This window comes from Papio anubis, chromosome 1, assembly GCF_008728515.1.
Source record: "Papio anubis isolate 15944 chromosome 1, Panubis1.0, whole genome shotgun sequence".
Taxonomy (NCBI): Eukaryota; Metazoa; Chordata; class Mammalia; order Primates; family Cercopithecidae; genus Papio; species Papio anubis.
In genome coordinates, this window is record NC_044976.1 from 124,044,230 (window position 1) to 124,070,732 (window position 26,503).

Here is a 26,503-nt window from a genome sequence, read left to right on the forward strand (position 1 = left end):
TTATCAGTAGAAATTTAATCAATAATATGAAAGGCTGAATTGTCTTTCTAGTCTCATGTAGAAAATGATTTTACAAAATGATTGTCACATAAAGCAAAATCACAGAGCCAGGAAAACATAGAAAAATAAAAACTATAGTTGTATCACCCAATTAATAACAATATTTTCATTTTCCTAGCTTTTGCAATGTTTGTGGTATTTGTCAACTTTCTGAAATTTATAATTTGCTATAAGTCTTTTCTCGTTCTAAGTGAATATCCACTTTCATGTGTAGTTTTGCGCTGTTGATTTTTAAGTCTTTTTCTGAAAGGAAGTCCCCCCAAAAAGTGTCAGGGCCCACAACCCCTTTATCCAGCCCTCATGCTCTTGCTGATTTTGTCCATGGTTTTGCCTATACCACACCCTCGGTCTGGCATCCCCTTTCATATCTTCTCTGCCTAGAAAATTCCTAACCCTTCTTCAAGGCCCTACTCAAAAGTCACCTCCTCTGTGAAGCCTTCCTTGACTAGTTCAAGAAAGTAGAATTCTCCCTGCACTCCAGAACACCACAGCACTTTCTCAGCTCTCTCTCCTTGGCATCTCATGGCCCTGGAATCACGCTCTGCAGAAGCCTCCTCCACCAGCTAGGCAGGAGGCTCCCAGGGCAGCCACAGCAGGAGCTCCCAGAGAACGTGTCTGCGAGGTGCAGTAAAGGCCCCGGGCATGGAGGGGTGGGGCTGGAGCTAACACAAGGCCTCCCAAGCCAAGAGTGCAAGGTTCTAACTCCCTATGTGACCCTGGGCAAAACCTGTATTTCCTTTGTCTGAGAAGTCTGTGTCTTCTCATCTGTCAGAGGAGAAAGGAATTACTACTTCACAGAGATAATAGATGTGAAAGCCCAGGGAAAGGTAGGAAGTGCTATGTCAATGTAGGGGGATTTGTGTTATGATTGTTGACAGATTCAGGTTTGCTGGCAGGAGACACTGAGCTAAATCCTGCGACTTAGAAGCCCACATCTCTCACCAGGCACACCTCAGTTTATAGAAGTGGGTGGTGGCGCTGCAGTTTCAGCTTCACAGGGTGTGACAGCCACCAGATTTAAAACTGAATGTCAACTGCACAATGGGAAGGAGGCGCCCTGGCTCCCAAATGTCCCTGAGGCGAGAGCTCAGCCTTCAGGTGAACTCGACTTCCTAGATGGTTCTCAGCAGAGGGGAAACAGAGTCCCTGGCTCCAGTCTGAGCCCCTTCCTCCTCCCTAGTCCAGCCCACTCATCAGCATGAGCTCCAGGCATTCATCTCAAACCTTAAAGCAGCTGGAGGTAAAAACAATAAAAATAATAAGTTATGCTTGTCCCCACACCAAACTCCACCCTGGAAATACTGCTGATACCAACATCTGCCATTGACTTCTCGCCCTCATTCCAAAAGACAAATTTTTATCAATACAAATCCTGCCTAAGATTGGCTTTTTTTTTTAAATGCATACACTCATTTCCCCCAGCACTGTGGAGAAGCAGGGCCAAAGGTCAGTGTTTGATTTGTAGCAAGAGGTGTGTGCACATCTGTGTCTCCCTGCCATGGATTCAGGCCCCCAGAGACTCTCGAGTGACCAGCGGACGGGCCCAGCAATTCCCCCTCCCTGCCCAGCCATTCTCACTTTTCTTCCACCATTTGGTGGACAGGCCCTCTCCCTGATGCAAGCCATGGCAGAGCAGAGTCTATGGCTGGTTTGTCTTTAGAAACTCCCCCCATTCTCCCTTTTGGGAAGGAGAGTGAGCTTGCAAAAGCAGCATAGCACGGTGGTCAAGAGAGCCTTCGCTCTGGAGCCCAACTGTCCCAGTTCAGCTCCAGCCACATGTTTATTAGCTGTGTGATCCTGAGAAAGTTACTTACCCTCTCTGTGACTCTGTTTCATCATCTGTAAATCAGGAAAATTAATAGTATCTTCCCAAGATGTTGTGCAGATTAAGCGAGTTAATATCATAATGTGTTTTGGACCAATGTCAAATGTGTGTATGTGCCTGGTAATTGTCAGCTTCTTCCTTGAAAACATAACGCCACATGGGCAGGGATTTCTACCTGTTTTGTTCATTGCTGTATACTCAATCTCTGGAATGGTTCCTGGAACATAGTAAGTTTTAAATAAAACACTACTTAATGAATAGATCTCCTCTCTAGGCAAATCTATTCAGATAGAGAAGACAAGGGTATGCCAATCTAACTGGAGAGGATTCTGCAGCATCTGTGAGGATGCAATCATTTGTTCATTTACCCAACCAATATTTACTCAGCACCTATTATGTAGCAAGCACAGTTCTAGACCCCTCCTGATACATTTGTGTGAGTGATTTTTAGATTGGCTAGTGTGAGCCGAAGCTCCCCACTCCCCATTCCCTCCTCCTGCACTTCTTGTGTATCCTCTAGCTCCAGGCCAGTTCCCAGCCCCAGCCCTGCCTCTCCAAACCTGGTGCCACCTCACTCCTCTCCCATCTCCTAAGTTTTTCCCAGACCCCTGGGTCCCTCCAGAATTGATTTTAATCAAGTCATATATGTACATAATTGTAAAGTCAAACAATTCTCCAAAGTTAAGCAGTGCTCCTCACCTGAGTCCTCCCCACCCTCAAGTCCCCACCCCTGAGGCAACCACTTTCCTCCCCTTTACACGTTTCTTCCTGTATTTACCTCTGTATTTCTGAATAATTGATTTCTATTGCTATTTGATGATTTTTTTTTCTTTTTTATATACTAGCTAATGACGTCCTACAATGGAAAATAAAAATTTGGTTCTTTGGCAATACATATACACACAAATATGCACACACTTCCCCTCCCTGCAAAATTCCTCCAGTATAGTTACATGATTGGTTTTGGTTAGAACCGAATTAGGGTACAGAGTATTATGATCATGTAAGTACTATTCACAGATTAACATGCAGTCTGCTTTGAGTATATTTTCTTTCTTGTGCAACTTTTTAATTTTCTAAGAAGTTAATAATTGATACTTTTTTCATTTGTTTAGTTTTCTCTTTTCCTATCATTAACCCTCCCCAAACTCCCTACCACATAGTAAATTTCCTTTCAATTCAGTTAAATACGTTAGATGATCTATAACCTTTTTATTACTTGGAGACGTCTCTCCTGGAGTTCCCCATGATTCTACTCCAGTTTGGACTGATTTCTCTCTAGATATGCCACAGAACCATCTTCTTGGCTCATAGCTGCTCCCTCATCCTAGGATTTCCTTTTGCCTTTCTCCCGTGTGGCATCACCTATTGCCTGGACCTTATGCCTTCCTCTTTCTTGGCTTAATCCCCTGTTTCAGAAGAGCACATCCTCCAATAACTTCCTGAGAAAGAGTTCTTAGGAAGTAACGTTAAGACCTTGCGTGTCTGGAAATACTTTTGCTACTCTTTTAATTGACAGTTCGTCTGGGTATAGAAACCTAGACTGTAAATAGGCATAGAAATCTAGATTACAAATTACCTTCCTTCAGAAGTTTAGAGACATCACATGATTTTCTTCTAGTTTCTGGAACTGTAATTTTTTTCATCCAGCTGGAAAGAATCTGTTTTTTGTCACAGTGTTCTAAAATTTCGTAATTACGTGCCTTGCTAAGAATCTTTTTTTTTTAATCCATTGTGCTAGGCAATAAAGGGATTCTTTTACGTGAAAACAGTTTTCTTTTATCATGCCTTTGATAATTTATTTGTCTCCATTGTCTTGGTTCACTCTTCACTCCAGGACTTGATTCTCTAATATTCATTTCTTTTCTGTCCTAGTTTCCATATTTTTTTTTTGAGGCGGAGTCTCCCTCTGTCACTGAGTCTGGAGAGCGGTGACACGATCTCAGCTCACTACAAACTCTGCCTCCAGGTTCAAATGATTCTCCTGCCTCAGCCTCCCAAGTAGCTGGGATTACAGGTGGATGCCACCACACCCAGCTAATTTTTGTATTTTCAGTAGAGATAGGGTTTCACCATGTTGGTCAGGCTGGTCTCGAACTTCTGACTTCAAGTGATTCGCCCTCCTCAGCCTCCCAAAGTGCTGGGATTACAGGTGTGAGCCACCGTGCCCAGCCTCTATATTTTTTAAATTCTACTTTCTGTTGAACTTTATCTTTTAACACTTATATTGAATGTTTATTTCTGCCAATAGGGGGAAACCCAGAAACAAACCTATTTTATAATTTCCAAGATCTTTTTTTTTCTGAAAATTCCTTTTAAAATTTCTTCCTGGCCAGGCGCAGTGGCTCACACCTGTAATCCTAAGACTTTAGGAGGCCAAGGCGAGAGGATCACCCGAGGTCATAGTAAACTTTCAATAAATATTAGATCATATTATTATTTGTACTACTCCTCTTTCCCAGCCTGCTAAATGTTCTCCCTTATCCTCTCTTCCTCTTTCCAATCCCAGTATACATTCTTCCCTCAGAGTGACCTTTTTAAAACATTAATCTAATAAATCAAGTGCATCTTGGTTTGCTGGGACTAAGGGGTTTCCCAGACACAGGACTTTCAGTGCTAAAACCTTCAGGTCGAACATTCCAAGCAAACCGGGGCTAACTGATCATCCTGCCACTCCCCTGCATAAAAAAGCAGGTGAGGCTTCCCCTTTCTGTCTCAGTAAAGCACAAATCCCCTGCCACTCAAAGCCCAGGGCTTCTAGCCCCTGCCTGCCAGGCTCCAGCCTCTCCTCCCTGCCCACTGCTCCATCTGCTCTGGCTGCTTCCAGCTCCGCCCTTACAGCCCCATGCTGTTCCACATGCCCGTTTGCCTTCCCTTCTACCCAGCTAACTCGTGCTTTAGGTATCTAGCAGTAAGACCTTTTCTGAACCCCCAGATAGGGTCATGTGCCCTGCAATAAGGACTCCTCGGGAGAACCAAATGGACAGGGTGTCTGTAGAAGAGTCTCTCCTGTTTCTTCACAGCTGCATCCCTGGCAGCCAGCACAGGGTCTGCCCCACACTAAGATCCAAGTGGTTTTCTGCTGAATTAACTAAGTCATTAAAATGTGAACAGCCCTTTATTATCTGCTGGCATTTGGTGGTGATCAGTTGGCACCCTGCTGGGAGCAAGGTGCTAGGAAAGATACACCAGATTTGGAAAGAATTTTCCAAGGGGCTGCCTTGCCTCTTCCTCAGCTCTGCTATACAGAAGGAAGACTCCAGGGGAACCACCGCCAGGCCTAGGCATTTCTTAAAACCCTCCTCATTCTGGGAATTAGGAACCTCACCCTCCACACCCCCGCTGTCAGCCCAGGCACTTGGCTACACCTGCCTTGCCATAGGCACAGCCCTAATTGGGATGGGTTCTGGTGAAGGGTTAGCCCATGGATGCTGGCACCAATGCAAAGCAAATTTTGTGATCTTACTGCTTAAATTCACCTTGGAGCAATCTGCCGGTGTACAGTTCCGTCTCAGCCTCTCTCCCCTCTGCATTCCATCTCCCACCCAGGCCTTGCTCAAGCCATCTGCATCTTGTTGATCCCCCTCTCCCCATCCCAAACTCTGCCCCTGGGGGAGCTCTTCCCCTGACTCAGCTCCCACACCACTCCCATCTCAGAGAGCTGCTGCCTCGAGCAACACCCGCAACACCCGAGATCTGCTGGCCAGGTTGTTTCCATGGAGTCCCATTCCAAGAGGTTCTATTCAAAGGGGTTACATCTTGCCCTGCAGGGAGCATCTGGTGAAAGGGAGAGTTAAAAGGCTATATCTGAATTTCTAAAGGGCTAAATCAGAAGTGGGGAGCAGGAGGTAAGAAGAAGAGAAAATAAATTTTTAAAAAATTAAACCATCTCTTAGAAAATGGGGGTACTCAGTGACAATCTCTTAACTGTGACTCCCCAGCTGGCAACCACATCACTCTGACCTTTGCTTGTGCCATCACACTCCCTTCTCTGACTCTCCCTGCTCCCTCTTGCCCTGGCAGGGACCTCTGTAGCTATCTTAGGTCCATCCCAATAATCCAGGGTGATCTTTCTGTCTCAAAATCCTTAACTTCCTTCTCCGCAGAGGCTGTGTTTTCCTCTGAAACTAGATCCCCTCTGAGGGCCAGAGCTTTCTCCCCTCACCTGGGTGGTCCCTAAAAGAAGGACTGTGTCCCTGCTCAGCTGGCAGCTTATTCAAGGCCAAGCCTCAGTCTCCCTATGAAGGCTGGGGGCCCCCGTGAGGGCCTCCCCACCTCTTTCCAGCCCAGGGGATCTTGAGCATGCAGAGGGAAGGAGACGATGGTGTACCTCCATCCTAGCCCCTCAGGGATTGAGGGTTGGAAAGGAGGGCACAGCTTTAAAATGCTGCCAAGCCGGAAATTAAAAGGGGTTCCACCTGGCTTCCGATGTGGGGCTGGACCTGAGTTCCAACCCCCAAGGCTCTGGTGGAACCGACAGCAGCCGTGGCCTCAGTGAGATCTGCTGTGGGTCCAGAGAGATCATGCCTGAAACAGCAAGCCTCCTCCAAAGCCATCCTTCTGGTTTCCTCTGCAGTGACTCTCAAGGAAGCACAAGGGAGAGAATAGGAATCATTATATGTTTAGGCCTTCCTGCGTGCTGACCTTGCATACACTGCCTCACATTACCCAATTACAGGCTACTTCTGGATATTTTAAAATGGTCTGGAAAGGAAGAGGTAAGCCAGCTCCCCATTTTCCAAGCCAAGGTCTACCAAACCCCGTCCACTAAGTGCAGCGCCCTGCAGGACTGTCTCTGGCACCCACGCAAGAGCTAATGCGGATGTGATCATTCAGTTAACAATCACTGGTGAGCTACTCAGTGCCAGGTCTAATCCAATTAACGTACTGGGACTCTCCCCTCCACCACCCTGCCACCTCACCTCATCAACTTGGCATAGATTTGTGTGTAGTCACAGTCAAAGGATTTACAAATCTGACTACAGAGGTAACTGTAGGATTTTTTAAAGGACTCAACCACAGGATTTAACCAAAGCACTGTACAGAAATCTTCCCAGAAATTTTCACCAGAGACATTTCCTCTCCCTAAACCTTCTGCCTCAACACAAAAATCTCTTCAGCTCTCTCATCCAGTTCCCTTTCCAGTTCCCTCACTGCTACATCATTCTTCCTGTCCCCTTTGTCCTTCCTCACATTGCCATTCCTAGCCAAAAGCAGCCACTCAGACTTCCATTCCTCCAGCCATTGCATTGCCACCTCGGAGAGCAGAGGCACTCAGCAGCTCCACGATCTGCCTCCTTCAAACTTGGCAGACACAAGCGCAGCACCTGCAATGTTTAGGTCTACACAAGTCAGTTGTAGTCCTATATAGTAGCAACAGTTAGTAAAAAAAGTTAACAACACCATTTGTTATAGAACAAACAATTGAAATGTCTAGGAATCAACCCAGCAAAATACACCAGTTCTGAAATGTATCTGGAAGAGCCTAGATAATTTTGAAGATGAACAAGATCGTGGATGTGGCCTACCAGACAGAAGACTTATGGTAAAGCAGTGAACACCAAGACATGGAAGTGAAGGCATAGAGCTAGAAAAGCAGAACAAAGCAGACATCCTAGAATTAGGCCCGTACATAAATGGAAACATGATCTGTGAGACAGGTGGGCATTGAGTGAGGCACTGAGGCAGGGGGTGGGGAGATTACAAAGCAGTGGGAAATGACAGCCGAGTCAGTAAGTGATACTGGGATAATTAATTATCCATATAAATAAAAAACAGATTTAGATTTCATTCTACATCACATAATATGCAAAAAAAAAAAAAAAGAGTTAAAAACTTAATTTAAAAAAAAAAACTTTAGGCCAGGCACGGTGGCTCATGCCTGTAATCCCAGCACTTTGGGAGGTGGAGGCAGGCAGAGGTCAGGAGTTCAAGACCAGCCTGGCCAACATGGTGAAACCAACTCTCTACTAGAAATACAAAAATTAGTCTGGCCTAGTGGCACATGCCTGTAATCCCAGCTACTTGGGAGGCTGAGACGGGAGAATAGCTTGAAACCTGGGAGGCAGATGTGGCAGTGAAGCGAGAGTGGGCCATTGGGCTGCAGCCTGGGCGACAAGAGCGGAACTCCGTCTCAAAAAAAAAAAAAGAAAAAAAAAAAACTTTAAAATGGGCCAGGCATTCTAGCATTTTGAGAAGCTGAGGTAGGAGGATCAATTAAGCCCAGGAGTTTGAAACCAGCCTGGGCAACATAGTGAGATTTCACCTCTGCAAAATAAATAAATAAATTTAGCCAGGTGTGGTGGTATGCACCTGAGGTCCCAGTTACTTGGGAAGCTGAGGTGGGAGGATCACCTGAGCCCAGGAGGTTGAAGCTATGGTGAGTCATGATCCTGCCACTGCACTCCAGCCTGGGCAGCAGAGTGGGACCCTGTTTCTGTTTCTTTTTCTCTTTTTCTTTCTTTCTTTGTTTTTTGTCTTTTTTTTTTTTTTTTTTTTTTTTTTTTTTTTTTTTTTTTTTTTTTTTTTTTTTTTTTTTTTTTTTTTTTTTTGCAGTGGTGGGATCTCAGCTCACTGGAATCTCTGCCTACCAGGCTCAAGCAATCCTTCCACCAGTATCCAAGAACTTATTGCCAAATCTAACATTGTTAAGCTTTTCCCCTGTTTTTTAAGAGTTTCATAGTTTTTGCTCTTACATTTAGGTCTTTGGTGATGGTTTCTATCTTAAGCTGGTGGGTAATCAGGCATTCCTTGTGTTATTTGTTATATTGCAGGGGATGTGGGGGAGTGTGGATTCTCTTTTGCTCTGCCTGCTTTTCTTGCATTGCATGAAACACAAGTCCAGTCAAGTCCTCTCTGCCATGGTCACTGGTATTACTGCCTAGAAGATCATCTTGTGTATATCTTATTGAGGCCATTGTCTTCTTCTCTGTCTCTGAAATGGAGCAAGAAGTAAGTAAATATCATCTAAAGAATGGGGGTCTTACCAAAGCCTGGGAAGGGGAGAGGGAGAGGCGAATAAAAAGAAATTGAATGGGAATTCAATTACTGGGGAGGGGAGAGGCAGCGGGGAATGAAAAGAAATATATAAAGGGTTATATAGAAGGAATACAGAATACAGTTACATAGAAGGAATAAGTTCTAGTATTTGATAAGTTCTAGTGGTTTGACAAGTTCTAGATACTAAGTTCTAGTATTTGATAGTACTAGATAATACAACAGGGAAATTATACCAACAATAATTTATTGTAAATGTGAAAATAGCTAGAAAAGAAGAATTGTACTGTTTCTAACACAAAAGATAAGTATTTGAGGTAATGAATATTCCAATTAGCCTGATTTGATCATTAAACATTATATACATGTATCAAAATGTTACATGTACCCTAAAAATATGTACAACCAGGATATATCAATCTTTTTTAACTCTTTGGTGAGCCGGTGGTGTCAGACAGCAATCTTTAATGACCAGCACTGCTCCTTGCAGAGCAGGGCTAACTCACAGGCAGCATGCGCAGAGTCAGCCATGATATATCGACTTTTTTGAACTTTTTAATACCAAGAAAAAAAAAAATGAGGGTCTTTGCCCTTATCCAAGTGCTAACCACTCAGAATACCAAGAGCATCTGAGCTAATGACTGGGAGTGAGAGACCAAGCTGACATCTGTCTGGGTAGATGGCACTCCCCTCCAGCACCCTCCTCCCTGAGTCTCCTGCACTACTACTTGCCCTGGAGTCACCAGGAAGGAAATCCAGACAGGGCTGGCTTCCTCATACAAGGGCTTGAACACGGTATGAAAAACACAAATAAACACAAATTAGAAAGCTCTGGAAAGTGGGCACACCCTGGAAGGAAGGCCAGACATACCAGAGTCTTTATCATATTAAAATCACATGTGCCAAGTGCCAGGCTCATGAGGCAAGGCCTGTGTGTGCTGGAAAGATATGTGAGACACTGCCCTTGTGCTAAAAAAAAAAAACAAAACAAAACAAAAAACACAGTTGTGGAGGCTGCTGTGTATAAACCCGTGGTGAAGAGCACTAGCCTTGGGGGCCAAAAATCACAGGTTTGAACCTGGTTCCTCTACTTCCTAGCTATGTGGATGTGACAAGTTACATCTCTGAACCTCAGTTTCTCTGCTTGTAAAATGGAATAAAAAATATTCAGGCTGGGCGTGGTGGCTCATGCCTGTAATCCCAGCACTTTGGGAGGCTGAGGTGGGCGGATCACCTGAGGTCAGGAGTTCGAGACCAACTTGGCCAACATGGTGAAACCCCATCTCTACTAAAAATACAAAAAATTACCCAGGCACAGTGTCGGGCACCTGTAATCCCAGCTACTTGGAAGGCTGAGGCAGGAGAATCACTTGAACCCGGGAGGCAGAGGTTGCAGTGACTCAAGATCGCACCACTGCACTCCAGCCTGGGCAATAGAGTGAGACTCCATCTCAAAAAAAACCGGGGGGGGGGGAGCTTTATATCTATGAATGTATTTAATCATTACAACACATTTAAGAGTTAGGAACTACTATTATCACCCCCACTTTACAGATGTGAAAGCTGAGGCACTGTAGGATTACATAATTTGCCCAAGATCACACAGGCAGTAAATGGTCACACCTGGATTTGAACTCAGGCAGTCTGGCTCTAGAATCCTTGCCCTTAATTGCTGGACTCTGACACCTAGCTTAAACCTGTTTATTTTTATGTCTTACGCTACCCACCTTGTGAGCTGTGACCCTACAATAGCAGAAGTGGCGGTGGCAGTGGCAGTGGAGTGGCGGTGGCAGTGGCGGTGGCAATTGGGTGGCAGTGGCAGTGGCAGTGGACTGGCGGTGGCATGGCAGTGGATTGGCGGTGGCAGTGGCAGTGGAGTGGCGGTGGCAGTGGCAGTGGATTGGCGGTGGCGGTGGCGGTGGCGGTGGCAGTGGATTGGCGGTGGTGGTGGCAATGGCAGTGGGGTGGCAGTGGCGGTGGCAGTGGAGTGGCGGTGGCAGTGGCAGTGGAGTGGCGGTGGTAGTGGCAGTGGAGTGGTGGGGACAACAGTACGAATCACAATCAGAATTCAAGGGCACGAATGGGAACATTCAACCACTGCCATGAAACTGCAAAACTTGAAGGCTCTAACACTGAACCTTCAAATTTATTAAAGTTCTATCTCAATCCTAAAATTAAAGCCATATAGTGGCCTTTTCCTCCTGAGCCCTGAGGTGGGGAGGTACAGAACACTCCTGGACAAGTGGGATTGGGCCAAGCTCACTGCAAAAGGAGGGATGAAAGTGGCTTTCCCGAATTCCTCACCCACCATCATTCCTCCAGTCTCAACCAGGAAGATGAGAGAGTCAAACACTGAGCAGGGTAAATGGAATCGCCACTTTGGGAACTCTGGATGCATGCCACTTCCTTTCCCTGGGAGGAAAGGCCCCTCCAGGTCTACCTGGTCCTGGAGCTGGACAAGGCCCATCCAAGAGTCCCACCCTGAGGGCGGGAGCCGCCGCCTGTTGTCAAGTCTGAAAAGCCACCATCTGGGCTTCCTTCCCAGGGATTGATTCATCCCTACGTCTGTCCTGGTAGCCTTCGCAGATTACAAAACCCTCTTTATCCCATTTAGTTTTTATGACAGCAATCAGAATGGTGACTTCATTTGAGCCCCAGCCAACCTCACGATGTAATGTGAATCCCTCCTAATGATGAAATGAGACATTGTCCCTTTTGCTTCGATTTTTCACTGTTGCTGCTGCTGCTGTTAGATCCTGCACCTGGCAAAAGTAAGTGCAAAACTCATCTGGAAGTGAATGATTGAAAATTCTAGACAAAACCTCTGCAAGCAAACCAAAGAAGTTAATTTGTCTGAAGACACAGAGCTAACAGAGGCTAACAGAGGCTGAGCTGTGATCACACAGCAGTCAATCTGTCCCCACAGTGCTGCTGTTTCATAGATGACGAAAACAAGACTGGGAGAGGTGAAGTGGCTTGCCCAAGCCGCAGGGCTGGTGAAGAACTGAAGGAGACTTAACTCAGAGCTCCAGATCCCTAAGGTAGGCACTCATGCCTTCTTTGAAGAAATGGAGGACTCCACTGACTTCTGACAGAGGAAACACCTATGCAATCCGCCGACAGTCGTGGTTGGCAAGCCACAGAGTGTGACACACAAGATAGGAGAGGGAGGCACTGAAGCCTCCTCAGTTTTCTTGGGGTGGGAGGTCCAGGAAACCCCACCATCAGCCCTAAGCATGTCTGAAGAACCCCATCTCTGGCCCAGGGGCCCATAAGTCTTTCATTGAATCCCTTCCCAGCCCTCCCCCTCCCCCAACACTCAGCACTCCTGATCCCTCCGCTCTGCCAAGAGTCCCCACCCACAAAGCCCCTCACAGTCAGCCCCTGATTCCAGCCTAGCCTGGTCAGAGCACTGCCCCTCACAAAGACGGGAACTCCCCAAGCTGGGGCTGCTTCTTCCCCATCAGGCAGACATCTGCCATTGCCCTTCTGCAGCCCTTTCCTCCCACTGCTAAGGGCAGGGAGTTCAGACCTGGAAGTTCAAGAGAAAGAGATGAGTTCCGGTCTCTCCCCCTTCCTGGGTCTTCATTTCTACCCACTCCCAGGAGTGTCCGGCCTCTGGGGAGGTTTTCCTCATAGAGGAAGAAGGAATATGTTGCCCAGGAGACAATGCCAGCCTCCACCCTGTGGATTCAAGGTGAGTCCTCGTGGTTGAAACTGCAGGAGGAAAAACAGAGACTGAGGTGGCTTTGGTCTCACCGTCTAAGTAAACGCTAGCACGGGTGCCGTGGGGAGTCCCTCGCACAAAGCCAAAGCATTCAGTCTACAGTGCACCTTGAACCCAGCACACAGGCATTCTTAAACCCAAGAGCTTGACTCCTCTCTCCCCTGCAAGCCCCAAGGACTTGGTCTTCTTGCTCTTCCTCTGTAGTAATTCTGCCACCCCTCTGTTCCTTGGGCTTGCAGCAGTCACTGCTGGTCACCAACCATCCACCAGTCCCCTCTCCTTCCTTCTTGCTGGCAGACCACACCTTCTGCAACCAAGGCCGACAATGCCAAAGACTTGTTCTCCAAGCCTCCTGTGCAGCTAAGTGGCCTAGACGGGACCTAGTTCTGGCTGGTGATATGAAGGAGATGTCGTCTGGAGAGTTTATGAGAAAGATTTTCTGCCTTTCTCCGAAACAAAACAAAAAAAAAGTTTTGGGAGAAAAAAAAAGTTCCCTGCACTTCCTATTTACTTTGTTTTTGTTTCGGTTTGGTGTTTTTTTGTTTTTTTGTTTTTTTGTTTTGAGACAGAGTCTTGCTCTGTTGCCCAGGCTGGAGTGCAGTGGCACTATCTCGGCTCACTGCAACCTCCTCCTCCCGAGTTCAAGTGATTCTCCTGCCTCAGCCCCCTGAGTAGCTAGGACTACAGGCGTGCACCACCACACCCAGCTAATTTTTTGTATTTTTAGTAGAGACAGGACCTCACCATGTTGGTCAGGCTGGTCTCGAACTCCTGATCTCAAGCAATCCACCTGCCTTGGCCTCCCAAAGTGCTGGGATTACAGGCATGAGCCACTGCGCCCACCCCTATTTACTTTGAATGTTGTCATGGAAGGAGCTGTGCTTATTGCTTCTCAAGAAGAGAGAAAAGAATTACAGAGCAACTGGAATGGTTGAGCTGCAGGGATCTCTTATCTCTAGATTTCTCATTATATGAGATAATAAACCTCTAGTTATAATCCACTTTAAACAGTTGTTTTAATTATTTGCAACTGGAAGGATCTCAAATGGCACAAATTTCCTTTTCTAAGACTATTCCTATTCCAAGAATAATATTCAATATTCTTGGAATTCCTATTCCACTAATCTTGGAATTTCCAATTCCAAGAATAATGAAGGGACACTCAATCTCCAGCTACCCTCTTTGATGCCACCCAGAAATTGGACGTAAACCATAAGTCCCAACCAGACACTCTCTGGCCAAGGGGTCCACTTGGGCTGAACTCCTGCCTCCTGCTTGTCTCGCTAGGAAAAGAAGGGATTGAGCAAATATATGGAAAATGGAGCATGGAGTCAGATAATGAAACTCCCATGGGAAGTTTTGGGGGTGAGAAGGTGGAGAAAGACGATACTTGAGTTACTCCACTTGGCTTTTTCCACTGATGTAGCTTGGTGTGACACCTCTACCATTTTCTTTTTTTTTCTTTTTCTTTTTTTTTTTTCGTTTGAAATGGAGTTTCACTCTGTCACCCAGGCTGGAGTGCGGAGGTGCCATCTCGGCTCACTGCAACCTCTGCTCACCAGGTTCAAGCAAGTCTCCTGCCTTAGCCTCCTCAGCGGCTGGGACTACAGGCGCCCGCCACCACACCCAGCTAATTTTTGTATTTTTAGTAGAGACAGGATTTCACCATGTTGGCCAGGCTTGTCTGGAACTCCTGACCTCAAGTGATCTGCCCACCTCGGCCTAAAGTGCTGGGATTACAGGCGGAAGCCACCACGCCCAGCCCCCTCTACTATTTTCTAAATATCCAGGTATGTGACCTCTTCCTTCTGTGACTTCCTCCTCTCTATTAAATCAGCATACCAATTATAACCCCTCCCACCCTTGTGTGTGAGGCCCTCCACAGCCCACCCCAGGCATGTTCCTTCCCAGCAGCTGTAGCACAGTCTGCTCCGGTCTGACAGGTCTCACGGTGGCCACCTTCCGAGCCCAGATCAAGTCCTGTCAAGTCCTGCTTGCTCTGTGAAGACTCCCTAACCGCAGCAACCCTGCTGCCCTCTTCCTTCCACAAATGCTTGAGATTGTATTTCCTCCATCACTTTACCTAGCCTGGTAATTACACAGTCATCATCATTTAACTACCATAAATGTTTGTTTCATGTAACAAAAACCAGGACTCTACTCTTGAGGTCATGGCCCCAGAGCACATGGGTGATATAAGGCCACCCTGGCTTGCAAATTCTCAGCCCATGGGAGCAGGCTCTGCCTGCCTCAATTCTGAATCAAAGAAGGACATGTTCACAAAGACTTTATTTGTGGAACAACGTGTTTTCCATTACCACACCAACACAGGCCTGATCTTCCATCATCCAAAGCAGCACATCTCATAAACCACAGCTAACATCTTTAACAACAAAGGGCAGCTTTTGGTGACTGCTGTTCACAAGTCTTAGGGTATCATCTCTGCTATCTGCACCACAGACACTATTTCTGGCCACTTCAAGCTTTTCTACATCTACCTCCAAAATATAAATCTTTATATAGTCTTCTCTACTGGCATCTATAAATTAAAAATTCTGAACTGCATTTGATACCTACATGTCAGCAGGGGCCTCTCTGTTCATAACTACCACCACCCTGCCCTGATTCCACCCTGCACCCCCCACATATGTCCAAAGCCCTCGCCAAGATTCCCACAAATTACAGGAGTCTGTATATTCTGGGGCTCATTTCTGCCTATGGAGCCTGTATTCATGCATGACATATCTGGCCTATACCTTGAGCCACATGCAAAATTCTACCCTTACCTCAATTTCCACCCAACACAAAACAATACAGATGAAAAGCATCAAAGCATTCATGAATGTAGATGATGTTGTTAAATACTAGGAAGGGAGATTCTCAGGGAAGAATCATTTCCATCTAAAAAGGAAAGCCACTAGATTTTCCTGAGGTTAGAGAAAATTCAGAACGCACCAGAGGAGGAGCGTCTTCCTGAAAACCAAGTGCAACTAAGGGGCATGGAGGTGAAGGAAAAGTCAACCCCCCCACCCCTAGGCGGGTAAGGCGAGGCTGAGCTTCTGGTGAGCAGAGCCCTGGCATGGATGATGTCTGATTTCAGCAACAAAGAGAGGAGCTGGAGATTGAGTGTTCCTCCATAATTAGTCTTGGAAGAGGCAATTTGCAATACTTGGGAGCCTTTTGACTGCAAAAAAAAAAAAAAAAAAAAAAGTAGAATACTTGATTTAAAGTGGATTATAAATAGAGGATTGTTATTTCATATAATGAGAACCTAGACATAAGAGGTCCCTGGTTTGGTAAATTCTGCAGCTCAACCATTCCAGTGTCTCTGTAATTATTTTCTCTCTCCTCATGAAGACCATGCAGACCTCCCCTGCCAAAGCCAAGGTATGAAGCAGGGTGGCACCTTCCCAGCTGCCACCAAGCTCCTCCCCACCTTCCTTCTGAGAGCCCTCTTCCATCAAACCATCTCCTCCCTTTTCCCTCCTTCCGCTGCCTGCCCTCTCCTGCTAAGGTCTACTTCGCCCCCTGCTGGCCAATCTTGGCAATGGCCTAGGTCTACTCCGAGACCCTCCCCCGGTCACACCCACTTTCTAAAATAAGAGTACTGGTGTCACCCCTCACCCAACCACTGCTCCCAGGAGGCCAGGGGACACATCATTGACTTTCTGCCACCAGACTGCAAGGGAAAGAGAGGGGATCAGTGTTGGGGTCACTGTGACCCACGCAGGGGGAAGCTACATGATGCCTCATCCTTACCGTGAGACCGGCAGCTCCTGTGGTCGCGGGTGGTTTTCCCCCGAAATGGGAGCTCCCTAGAGGTCACTCTGTGGTTAGGGCCACAGGCTGTCGTTCTGAGTCCCTCGGGCCAGCTGAGGGAAAGCTACTGGAGCGAAGCAACAACAAGCAAGGGCTAGCATGGTAGGTGAACACCCAGCTGGGGAGGACAGGCTGGCCCCAGGGGACATTTGCCTGGGGTCACACCTGTTCCGAACCGCCCTGAGACAAACCGAATCCACTCCCAAGGTATGTTGGATTTTTCCCAGAGATTAATCCCATCCTTAAAATGCAGAACACATAAGATTCTCTGCCAGCTGGTCTGGCTTCCCCACCCGCCTCCCAGAACAGCAGGCTGTGACCTCATCCCTCCCCAGGACCCATGGCAGGTATTACCCCAGTGGCCTGTGCCTCAGCCCACACTCACCCCATCACCTCATCCTACAACCTCTGGGCTCCCCAGACAACAGCAGGGGCGAGACAGCACAGGCCAAGGCAGATGTGGACACAAGGAATCTTCAGCAAGAACTAAGGCCCCAAACCCAGCTCAGAGGATCCAAGCCTCAGAGCACTCTGGAGCAGGGAAGCTCTGAGAGACCACCAGGGACGGGCCAAGACTCCAGCCAACTCAGATGAGGTGAAGCCCACCTCTGCCTCCCTTGCCCCCAAATGTTTCTCTCCCAGGGTCTATCTTCCTACATTCAATCCACTTAGCACCTGCCGGGGCCAGGCTGCCCTGGGCACTGGAAAGACAAAGATAAACAAGACAGACAGGATTCTTGCCCTCTTAGAGTTGATGGTCTGAGAACTAAGAAGTCATTGTTAATTTTTCTTTTTCTTATCTTATTTTTATTTATTAATGAGAAAAATCCATCTTCGTTACAGAAAATGTGGACTATACAAAAGCATGTAAATTAGAAAATAAGAACTATCCATTATGTTCCAAATTATTTTTTTATGTTATAATGCATCTTCCATTATTTTTATATTTTTATCTAATTAATGCATGTACATAGCTTTTTTAAAGTCAAATAGTTCAAAAAAGTTTATAATAAGAAATTAGTATTCCCGCTATGCAGCCATAAAAAAGAATGAGTTCGGCCGGGCGCGGTAGCTCAAGCCTGTAATCCCAGCACTTTGGGAGGCCGAGACGGGTGGATCACGAGGTCAGGAGATCGAGACCATCCTGGCTAATACGGTGAAACCCCGTCTCTACTAAAAATACAAAAAACTAGCCGGGCGAGGTGGCGGGCGCCTGTAGTCCCAGCTACTCGGGAGGCTGAGGCAGGAGAATGGTGTAAACCCGGGAGGCGGAGCTTGCAGTGAGCTGAGATCCGGCCACTGCACCCCAGTCTGGGCGACAGAGCGAGACTCCGTCTCAAAAAAAAAAAAAAAAAAAAAAAAAAAGAATGAGTTCATGTCCTTTGCAGGGACATGGATGAAGCTGGAAGCCATTGTTCTCAGCAAACTAACACAGAAACAGAAAACCAAACACTGCATGTTCTCACTCATAAATGGGAGTCCAACAATGAGAACACATGGACACACGGAGGGGAACATCACACACCCGGGCCTGTTGGGGGGTAGGGGACAAAGGGAGGGAGAGCTTTAGGACAAATACCTAATGCATGTGGGGCTTAAAACCTAGATGACAGGTTGATAGGTGCAGCAAACCACCATGGCACATGTATACCTATGTTATACTTATGTAACAAACCTGCACACTCTGCACATGTATCCCAGAACTTAAAGTAAAATAAAAAATAATAATAATAACAATTAAAAATAAAAATAATAAAATTAGTATTCCCTGTCCTACCTGCAGTCCCTCTTCTCAAAAGAATCAATCATTTTAACAATTTCTCGTTCACTTATTTGGTGTACTCCCATCACTCTAATAATGTGGCTTATGTTTCTATTACTTAATGCATTGTCTTTAGACATTATCTGCGGAATGCCTACAATGAAAGATAGGGATGCAACTCTCTTTTGTTCTACTTCCCAACTCTGCTCTATTCTCCTCCGCAGTTTTGATAGTTATATTATAATTTTAGTTCTTCTCTTGACTACCTTTGTAACTTTTAATAATAAGTCTAAGCCTCCCTTTGTTTTCAGACAGTGCCTCTGAACTCCCCACACTAGAAGAGGATATGTGTGTCTCCCCGTTTCCCTCCAACCTCCCTCCTCACCTTCCTCCTCTCACCTTCTGTCAGTTACAAGTTTACGTGTCATGTAAACACTGTCATGTAAAACACTGACATTCTGTTCTGGAATCATAATAAGTCTTTGGGCTTTGTTTTTTTTTGTTTTTGTTTTTGTTTTTGTTTTTTTTGAGACGGAGTCTCGCTCTGTCGCCCAGGCTGGAGTGCAGTGGCCGGATCTCAGCTCACTGCAAGCTCCGCTTCCCGGGTTTACGCCATTCTCCTGCCTCAGCCTCCCGAGTAGCTGGGACTACAGGCGCCCGCCACCTCACCTGGGTAGTTTTTTTGTACTTTTTAGTAGAGACGGGGTTTCACCGGGGCTTTGTTTATAGACCTGTTAAAAATCATCAAAAACCGGAAAGTAGTGTTTACATTATTATGAAACATTGTTATTGTTTACTACAAAGCTAAGATGACACTTCTTTCTGTAATGATCCAGAGTTACAACCTCTTGTCTCTTGCAGAATAATATTACTAGCATGTCAATAAAATTCTTTTTTTTCTTTTTGCTATAGACTGAATGTTTGTGCCCCCAATATTCATATATTGAAAACTAATCCCCAATATGATAGTATTTGTAGGTGCGGTCTCTGGGAGGTGATTAGGTCATGATGGTAAAGCCCTCATGAATGGGATTAGTGTCCTTATAAAGACACTGCAGCGAGTCCCTTTACTCCGTCCACTTTGAGGACACAGTGAAAAGACTGCCATCTACGAACAAGGGAGCCGACTCTGACCAGACACTGAATCTGCTGGTACCTTGATCTTGGATTTGGAGCATCAGGAGCTATGAGAAGTACATTTCTGCTGTTAAGCTATCTAGCTTATGCTATTATATGCTATATAAAAATAACCTTTTATTAAGAATAAAAGATTATGTTAGTTTTTCTAAATAGCTCTTACATTCATGCAGGGTTTACTGTGCTATTGTGAATGTATATCTATTTTCCCAACGGTTTCTCCTCTGCATAAGAAGGTTGCTTAGAAGTACCATTTATGGGACAGTCACAGTGGCTCAAATCTGTAATTCCAGCATTTTGGGAGGCCAAGGCAGCAGGATTGCTTGAGCCTGGGAGTTCAAGACCAGCCTGGGCAACATAGCAAGACTCCATCTCTAAAAAATAATTTTTTTAATTGGTCAGGTATGTAAGCACATGTCTGCAGTCCCACTACTTGGGAAGCTAAGACAGGAGGATTGCTTGAACCCAGGAGCTTGAGGCTACAGTGAGCTATGATCACACCACTGCACTCTAGCCTGGGTGACAGAGTGAGATCCCAACTCAAAAAAAAAAAAAAAAAAAAAATACCATATATGGCCTGTCAAGCTTCACTTGAGGGTGAGTTGACAGGAACCAGCTGTTTATGCTGGAACTGAGAAGGCTTTATTCTGGGGGGCCAAGGCAAAAGAGCCAGAGTATGTGTTCATTTTTTTAAAGAAGAGCAGGACCTAGGCAGCTATTGCTCTGCAAGCAGATAAGAAAGAGAGGAAAAGGGTTTGACTGCCCTAGCTGGTGCCTGGACAGACTTTCAGTTAACCCTAGCATAGCCTGTCCCTTCTCACTTCCACCCTCTATGGTCAACTCATCCCTAAATCTCTCTGGGGTGCCCAAGTGTAGGTCAGCCCCACCTCCTCCCCAGGCCTTTGCAGGCATCATATTCTGTTCTGAGGCTTCCTCCACTCTGTTTTATCCACCAGCACACCTCCTTTGCCTTTCCAGCTTGGGGAAATGTTTAAGTCTCCTACCCACTGTCTGATCCACCTTATATTATCTCTGCTGTGATGGGTCTATAGTCCCCCTTTAATGGGATCTCTGAAGGGAGACACACACACAAGTCCTTAACCATTATTGGGAATGAAATACCCTTTATGCTTCATTTGTTGTATTTCCTCCCAGACGTTTTCAGAGCCATAAGTTTATGTTTCACAGCATACTAATTTCACAGGAGATTAATAAGTTTTCAGAAAAGAAAAGGGAAAAAGCACAGACAAATAACTTTGGAAAATTTCTCCCTTTTAGAAATTCACAGTACACATTAGCATAATAATGCATCTGTCAATATTCAGAAATGCGAGGAGCAGAAACTGCCTCAAACTGATTTGAGCAGAACAAAATTTTCCTTAAATAACACTAGATTCTAGTATTCTAAAAATAACTGAAATAATTCTAGCTTCAAGAAGACTGGAGAACTAGGGTTTAGAAGGTGGGCAAGAACAAAGGAAAATTACGCAAAAAGAAATGCCAAAATCACACCACTGAAACAGCCTGATGAGGACCTTGGCATAGTCACTCTGAACACTGAATGGCACGGGCACTGAGAAACGTGGCCGGCCCCTGCCAGGAAGTGTTCCCCTCCACCCCTGCTTCTGGGGTAACCAGCGCAGCTCCAGCTCCTAGACAGGTGCATCCATCTGACTGGTGAAGCCACCAGGAAAGAGAAAAGGTAAGGAACTGGAATCGTCCACTTCAGCCATAGGAGATGGACACTGCCTGATGAGACGAGGAAGTCCATACATGGAGGATGAGGGGCCAGGAGTTGGGTGGCCAAAATAGAAAAAAATATCCAATAAGGCACTGAGAAGACTTGACAAAATGAAATGGTTTTATATAGTTTTGCTTAGATTTTCCTAGCCTTGTTTTACCAGATCCCTTTTTCTGGAACGATTATTCACAAACATCTCACAGACAGTGGCGTTCTACAGAAAGCAATACGAGAAATGCTGTCATAAGTTTAGAGAAATAGTTATCATTTTTACACAAAATTGGAATTGTACTGTATATACAATTTTGCATCATTCAATGTGTAACAGTATATAACTTACCTGTATATAAGTTAACAGAGCATAGTGGATATTCTTTTCTCTTTTTTTCCTTTTTCTTAAGAGCCCGGGTCTTGCTCTGTTGCCCAGGCTAGAGTGCCGTAGCTATTCGCAGGAGTGATCCCAATACTGATCAGCACAGGAGTTTTGACCTGCTGCATTTCCAACCTGGGCCAGTTCACCCTTCCTTAGGCAACCTGGCTGTCCCCTGCTCCCAGGAGGTCACCATATTGATGTCAAACTTAGCATGGACACCCAATTAATTGGCATAGTGCACTGCAGCTCAGGACTCATGGGCTCAAGAGATCCTCCTGCTTCAGCCTTCTGAGTAGCTGGAACTATAGGCACGCACCACCATACCCAGCTAATTTTTTATTTTTTGTACAGACGGAGTCTCCCTATGTTGGCCAGGCTGGTCTTGAACTCCTGGCCTCAAGCAATCCTCCCGCCTCGGCCTCCCAAAGTGCTGGGATTACAGGTGTGAGCCACTGCACCCAGCCTGTTTTTTCTTTTTCATACTTCCTCACCCTTTTCTTTGCTTTCTGCTTTCACTGTATGTGTCCTATTTTGTTTTATCAGATGCTCTCCGGTTATTTGTAAAACATATTTTGCTCTCCATTTTCCCTGCATGTATTTTAAAGATTTTCAAAAACATTTTCACAAATATTATTCTGATCTTGCAAATTAAGAATAAATGTATATCCTTTTATTCTCCTCATGCAAAATGAGGAAATTAATACACTTTTACTCTTTCTCAATCTATTTGCTACTTACTGGTGTCCAGCAATATGACTTGTGACTTAAACTCTGCTTGTTGCTCTTTTTTTTTTTTTTTTTCTTTTCCTTTTTTGAGAGGGAGTCTTGCTCTGTCGCCCAGGCTGAAATGCATGGTACGATCTCGGCTCACTGCAACCTCCATTTCCCGAGTTCAAGCGATTCTCCTGCCTCTGCCTCTGCCTCCCGAGTAGCTGGAATTACAGGTGCCCACCACCACACCCAGATTTTAGTAGAGACACGGTTTCACCATGTTGGCCAGACTGGTCTTGAACTCCTGACCTCAGGTGATCCGACCGCCTCTGCCTTCCAAAGTTCTGGAATTACAGGTGTGAGCCACAGGACCCAGCCTGATTGTTGCTAATTAATTGTTGTGTTTTCATTTTATTTTTTCTTGAAATAATTATTTTTTAAGGTTACAGTAAATTTTATTATTATATTTCAATTATTTAGATCTAACAGTATGTTTAACCAGTTTTATTGGTTTACCATCAAGAATTCTAAGTCACTATTCCAGAATTCTTAAAAATTTTATTCATCTTTTGGTCAGGGATAATACTTCTTCAAGTAATTTACTTCAAGAAGAGAATATGAGGCTGGGCATGGTGGCTCACGCCTGTAATCCCAGCACTTTGGGAGGCCGAGGCGGGTGGATCACGAGGTCAGGAGATCCAGACCATCCTGGCTAACATGGTGAAACCCTGTTTCTACTAAAAATACAAAAATCAGCTGGGCGTGGTGGCGGGCACCTGTAGTCCCAGCTGCTCGGGAGGCTGAGGCAGGAGAATGACGGGAACCCGGGAGGCAGAGCTTGCAGTGAGTCGAGATCGCGCCACTGCAATGGAGCCTGGGCGACAGAGCAAGACTCTGTCTCAAACTAAAAAAAAAAAGAGAGAGAGAGAATATGATTCTTTACTTCAAGAAGAGAATATTAGGGACCTTTGTACATCTAGAGGTATTTTTCTGGTGTCCTAACAGATGGCTAGCTGCTTCATTAGATTTATGCAATTCTGAGGCACAACCTTTTCTTTCCTCAAAAACTGAAGATTTTGCTCACTTGTAACTTCTAAGAAATATGAGATTCACTTGAATTGCTCTTTTATAGGCAATCTTTTTATTTTCCTTGTGATTCACTACTTTTGCCTGAGAGTGTCTAGGCATATCTGTGTTTTCATACATTTTTGCCTGGGTTGCAGCAAGCCCTTTTGGTCTACACAAAATCTATGCGGTAGGTGCTACAGCTCTAGAGAAAGTTGGGATTTGTTGTGGCTGTTTATCTGTTGTCCATGCCTGTTGTGACTGACATCCAGCAATGTTGATGGACACTGTTAAGAGCTATTCTTATTGTTACAATGAATGTGCCATGCACCACTCCTGGTCTTCTCTTTCTTCTCTCGTATGTCTACTTTCTGCCTGATGATCCTTTATTCTCTTGTTAGATACAGAAAGATTGGGAAGAGCAGGGAAGAGCTCAGGGCTCTGGCTTCCTTACAGTGACAGACAGATAGGAAGGCAAACACCAAAATCAAATTAAAATATAAAATAAAATAAGCCCTACAATCTGTTGTGTGTTTGGTAGTAACCCTGTGTAGCCAGGAACCTCCTTCTTGCCCATATTGGGGGAGGGGATGGAAGACTACCCCTTCCATGCACCACTGCCTTCCTCGGTTTCCAGGCCCCACCACCCGTGTGGGCCTTTGGTGGGTGGAATGGGAGGCTCATTGAAGTGTCCAGGCCCTGTGTTCCTCCTGCTGGCGCTGATCAGCACTAGGAGGGGCCATCTCAGTGCTAGAGCTGTTCTGCAAGCCCAGTGCTCTCAGCTCCTACCCCCACCAGTTGTCCCATATGGACTGGCCGGGGCCACAATAGAAGGCTTAAGGAAGGCTTACATATGCTTCCAAATCTTTATTATCTGGCATCTCTACCCTGGCTTTTTAAAATGCAAGCACCAGGACGGGCACAGTCACTCACACCTATAATCCCAGCACTTTGGGAGGCCAAGGCAGGCAGATCGTGAGGTCAGGAGGTTGAGACCAGCCTGGCCAACATGGTGAAACTCCATCTCTACTAAAAATACAAAGATTAGCTGGGTGTGGTGGCACGTGCCTGTAATCCCAGCTACTCAGTAGGCTGAGGCAGAAGAATTGCTTGAACCCGGGAGGCAGAGGTTGCAGTGAGCTGAGATCACAGCACTGCACTCCAGCCTGGGCAAGAGAGTGAGACTCCATCGAAAAAATTAAATAAATAAATAAATAAATAAATAATAAAATAAAATTCAAACACCAAAAATGTGACACCTGCTTTTTCTGGTTCTTCACTAACCGTGTTCTCTAAAGCTGCCAGTGACGCTGGTCCAGCTGCCTGGATGCAGAGTGGGCTCCAGAAACCACTCAGTGAAGCCCGGTTGGGAGAGAAAACACAAAGGGATCCCCACACCCTGTCTCTGGGCCCTCCCAGGAGCAGACCCTGTAGGACAGCAGTTCTCAAAATGTGGTCCCCAGAACGGCAGCAACAACAGCACCTGGGATCTTACTAGAAATACAGTCTCAGGCCACCACAGACCTGCTTGTGTTAGGACCTCTGGGATAGGGACCCAGAGATCTGTGTTCTAACAAGCCCTCTGGTGATCCCGGTGCCCACTCAAGTGTGGAAATTACTGCTCAGTTACCAGGTGTCCTCCCACACTTTCACAGGCTGCAGAGAAACTAGTCTAAGAGAGAACAGAGTGCAGAGCACTGACCCAGGGCATTTGTATTTCCTTGTGTTTGCTGTTTGTCGGGCTGGGTAGGGTAGTGTAGACATTTTGCCTTACTCCTTACCTTCAGGAGCCATTTCACAAGAATGTGATGGTGTCACGCTCTGTGGGCCAGGTACCTTTTAAATTGGATGCTCTCTTTTGAGACTCAAGGCAGCTTTATAGGATAGATATTGTATCCCATCACTGTGGCTTGAATATTTGGCCCCTCTAAAGCTCATGTTGAAATGTAAACCTCAGTGTGGAAGTACTGGGAGATAAGGCCTGTACGTGGTGATTGGGTCGTGAGGTCCCTGGCCCCACAAATCCACTAATCCATTCATGGATAAATGGATTAATGGATTAGTGGGCGATCATGGGAGTGGGATTGATGGCTTTATAAGAGGAGGAAGAGAAACCTGAGCCAGCACACTCAGCCCCAACACCATCTGATGCTCTGTGCTGCCTCAGGACTCTGCGGGGAGTCCCCACCAGCAAGAAGGCCCTCACCAGATGCAGCCCCTTGACCTTGGACTTCTCAGTCTCCAGAACTGTAAGAAATAAATTCCTTTTCTTTATAAATTATCCAGTTTCAGATATTCTAAAGCAACAGAAAACAGACTAAACCACTAGTTTTTCAGCTGATGAAACTAAGTCTCAAAGAAGTTAGCTGCTCTTTCTAAGTCAAAGTCTAACTCCCTGCTGCTTTCTGCAGTGCCACACTGCCTCACAGTGGCACTGCATCACAGCCTGGCACCAGACCACCTGGGTTTCCATCTCAGCCCTGGCACCATCCCTGAGGCGTGGGCACAGCTCTTCACTTCCCTGAGCCTCTGTTTCCTTACCTGCAAAATAGGGGTAAACCCAACCTGCCCAATCCACCTACCTCCCAGAGTCATTTACAGGGCCAAGTGGGAAATATGACCTTAATACAATATTAATCTTTCCATTTCCCCAGTTGTGTGTGTGTTGGCAGAAAGCAGTGGTACAAGTGTGGGCAGAGGACAGTGACTCAAACAGTGAGGCAGGGGAGAGTCACCAAGGGTACATGTTGCTATGACATAGTGTCAACGTGGGGGCTCCTGAAGGGATGTCTTAGGATATTTTGAGGGGAAAAACTCCTGCACTAAGACTCACTTCAGAGAAAAAGAGAAACTGACCAGGTGCGGTGGCTCACACTTGTAATCTCAGCACTTTGGGAGGCGGAGGTGGGTGGATCTCCTGAGGTCAGGACTTTAAGACCAGCCTGGCCAACATGGTGAAATCCCATCTCTACTAAAAATACAAAAATTAGCCAGGCTTGGTGGTGTGGGCCTGTAATCCCAGCTACTCAGGAGGCTGAGACAGAGAATCACTTGAACCCGGGAGGCGGAGGTTGCAGTGAACTGAGATTGCTCTACTCCCTCGTGGGCAACACAGTGAGACTCCAGAAAGAAAGAAAGGAAGAAAGAAAGAACGAACGAAGGAAGGAAGGAAGGAAGGAAGGAAGGAAGGAAGGAAGGAAGGAAGGAAAGAAAGAAAAAGAAAGAAAGAAAGAAAGAAAGAAAGAAAGAAAGAAAGAAAGAAAGAAAGAAAGAAAGAAAGAAAGAAA

General features: G+C 45.8%; 1 protein-coding gene across 4 annotated transcripts in view; it reads right to left on the reverse strand.

The window, feature by feature from the left end:
• The window catches only part of LOC108581530 (protein S100-A7), a 74,495-nt gene that overhangs the window by 19,867 nt on the left and 28,125 nt on the right, over nt 1-26,503 (reverse strand). The window lies entirely within an intron of this gene.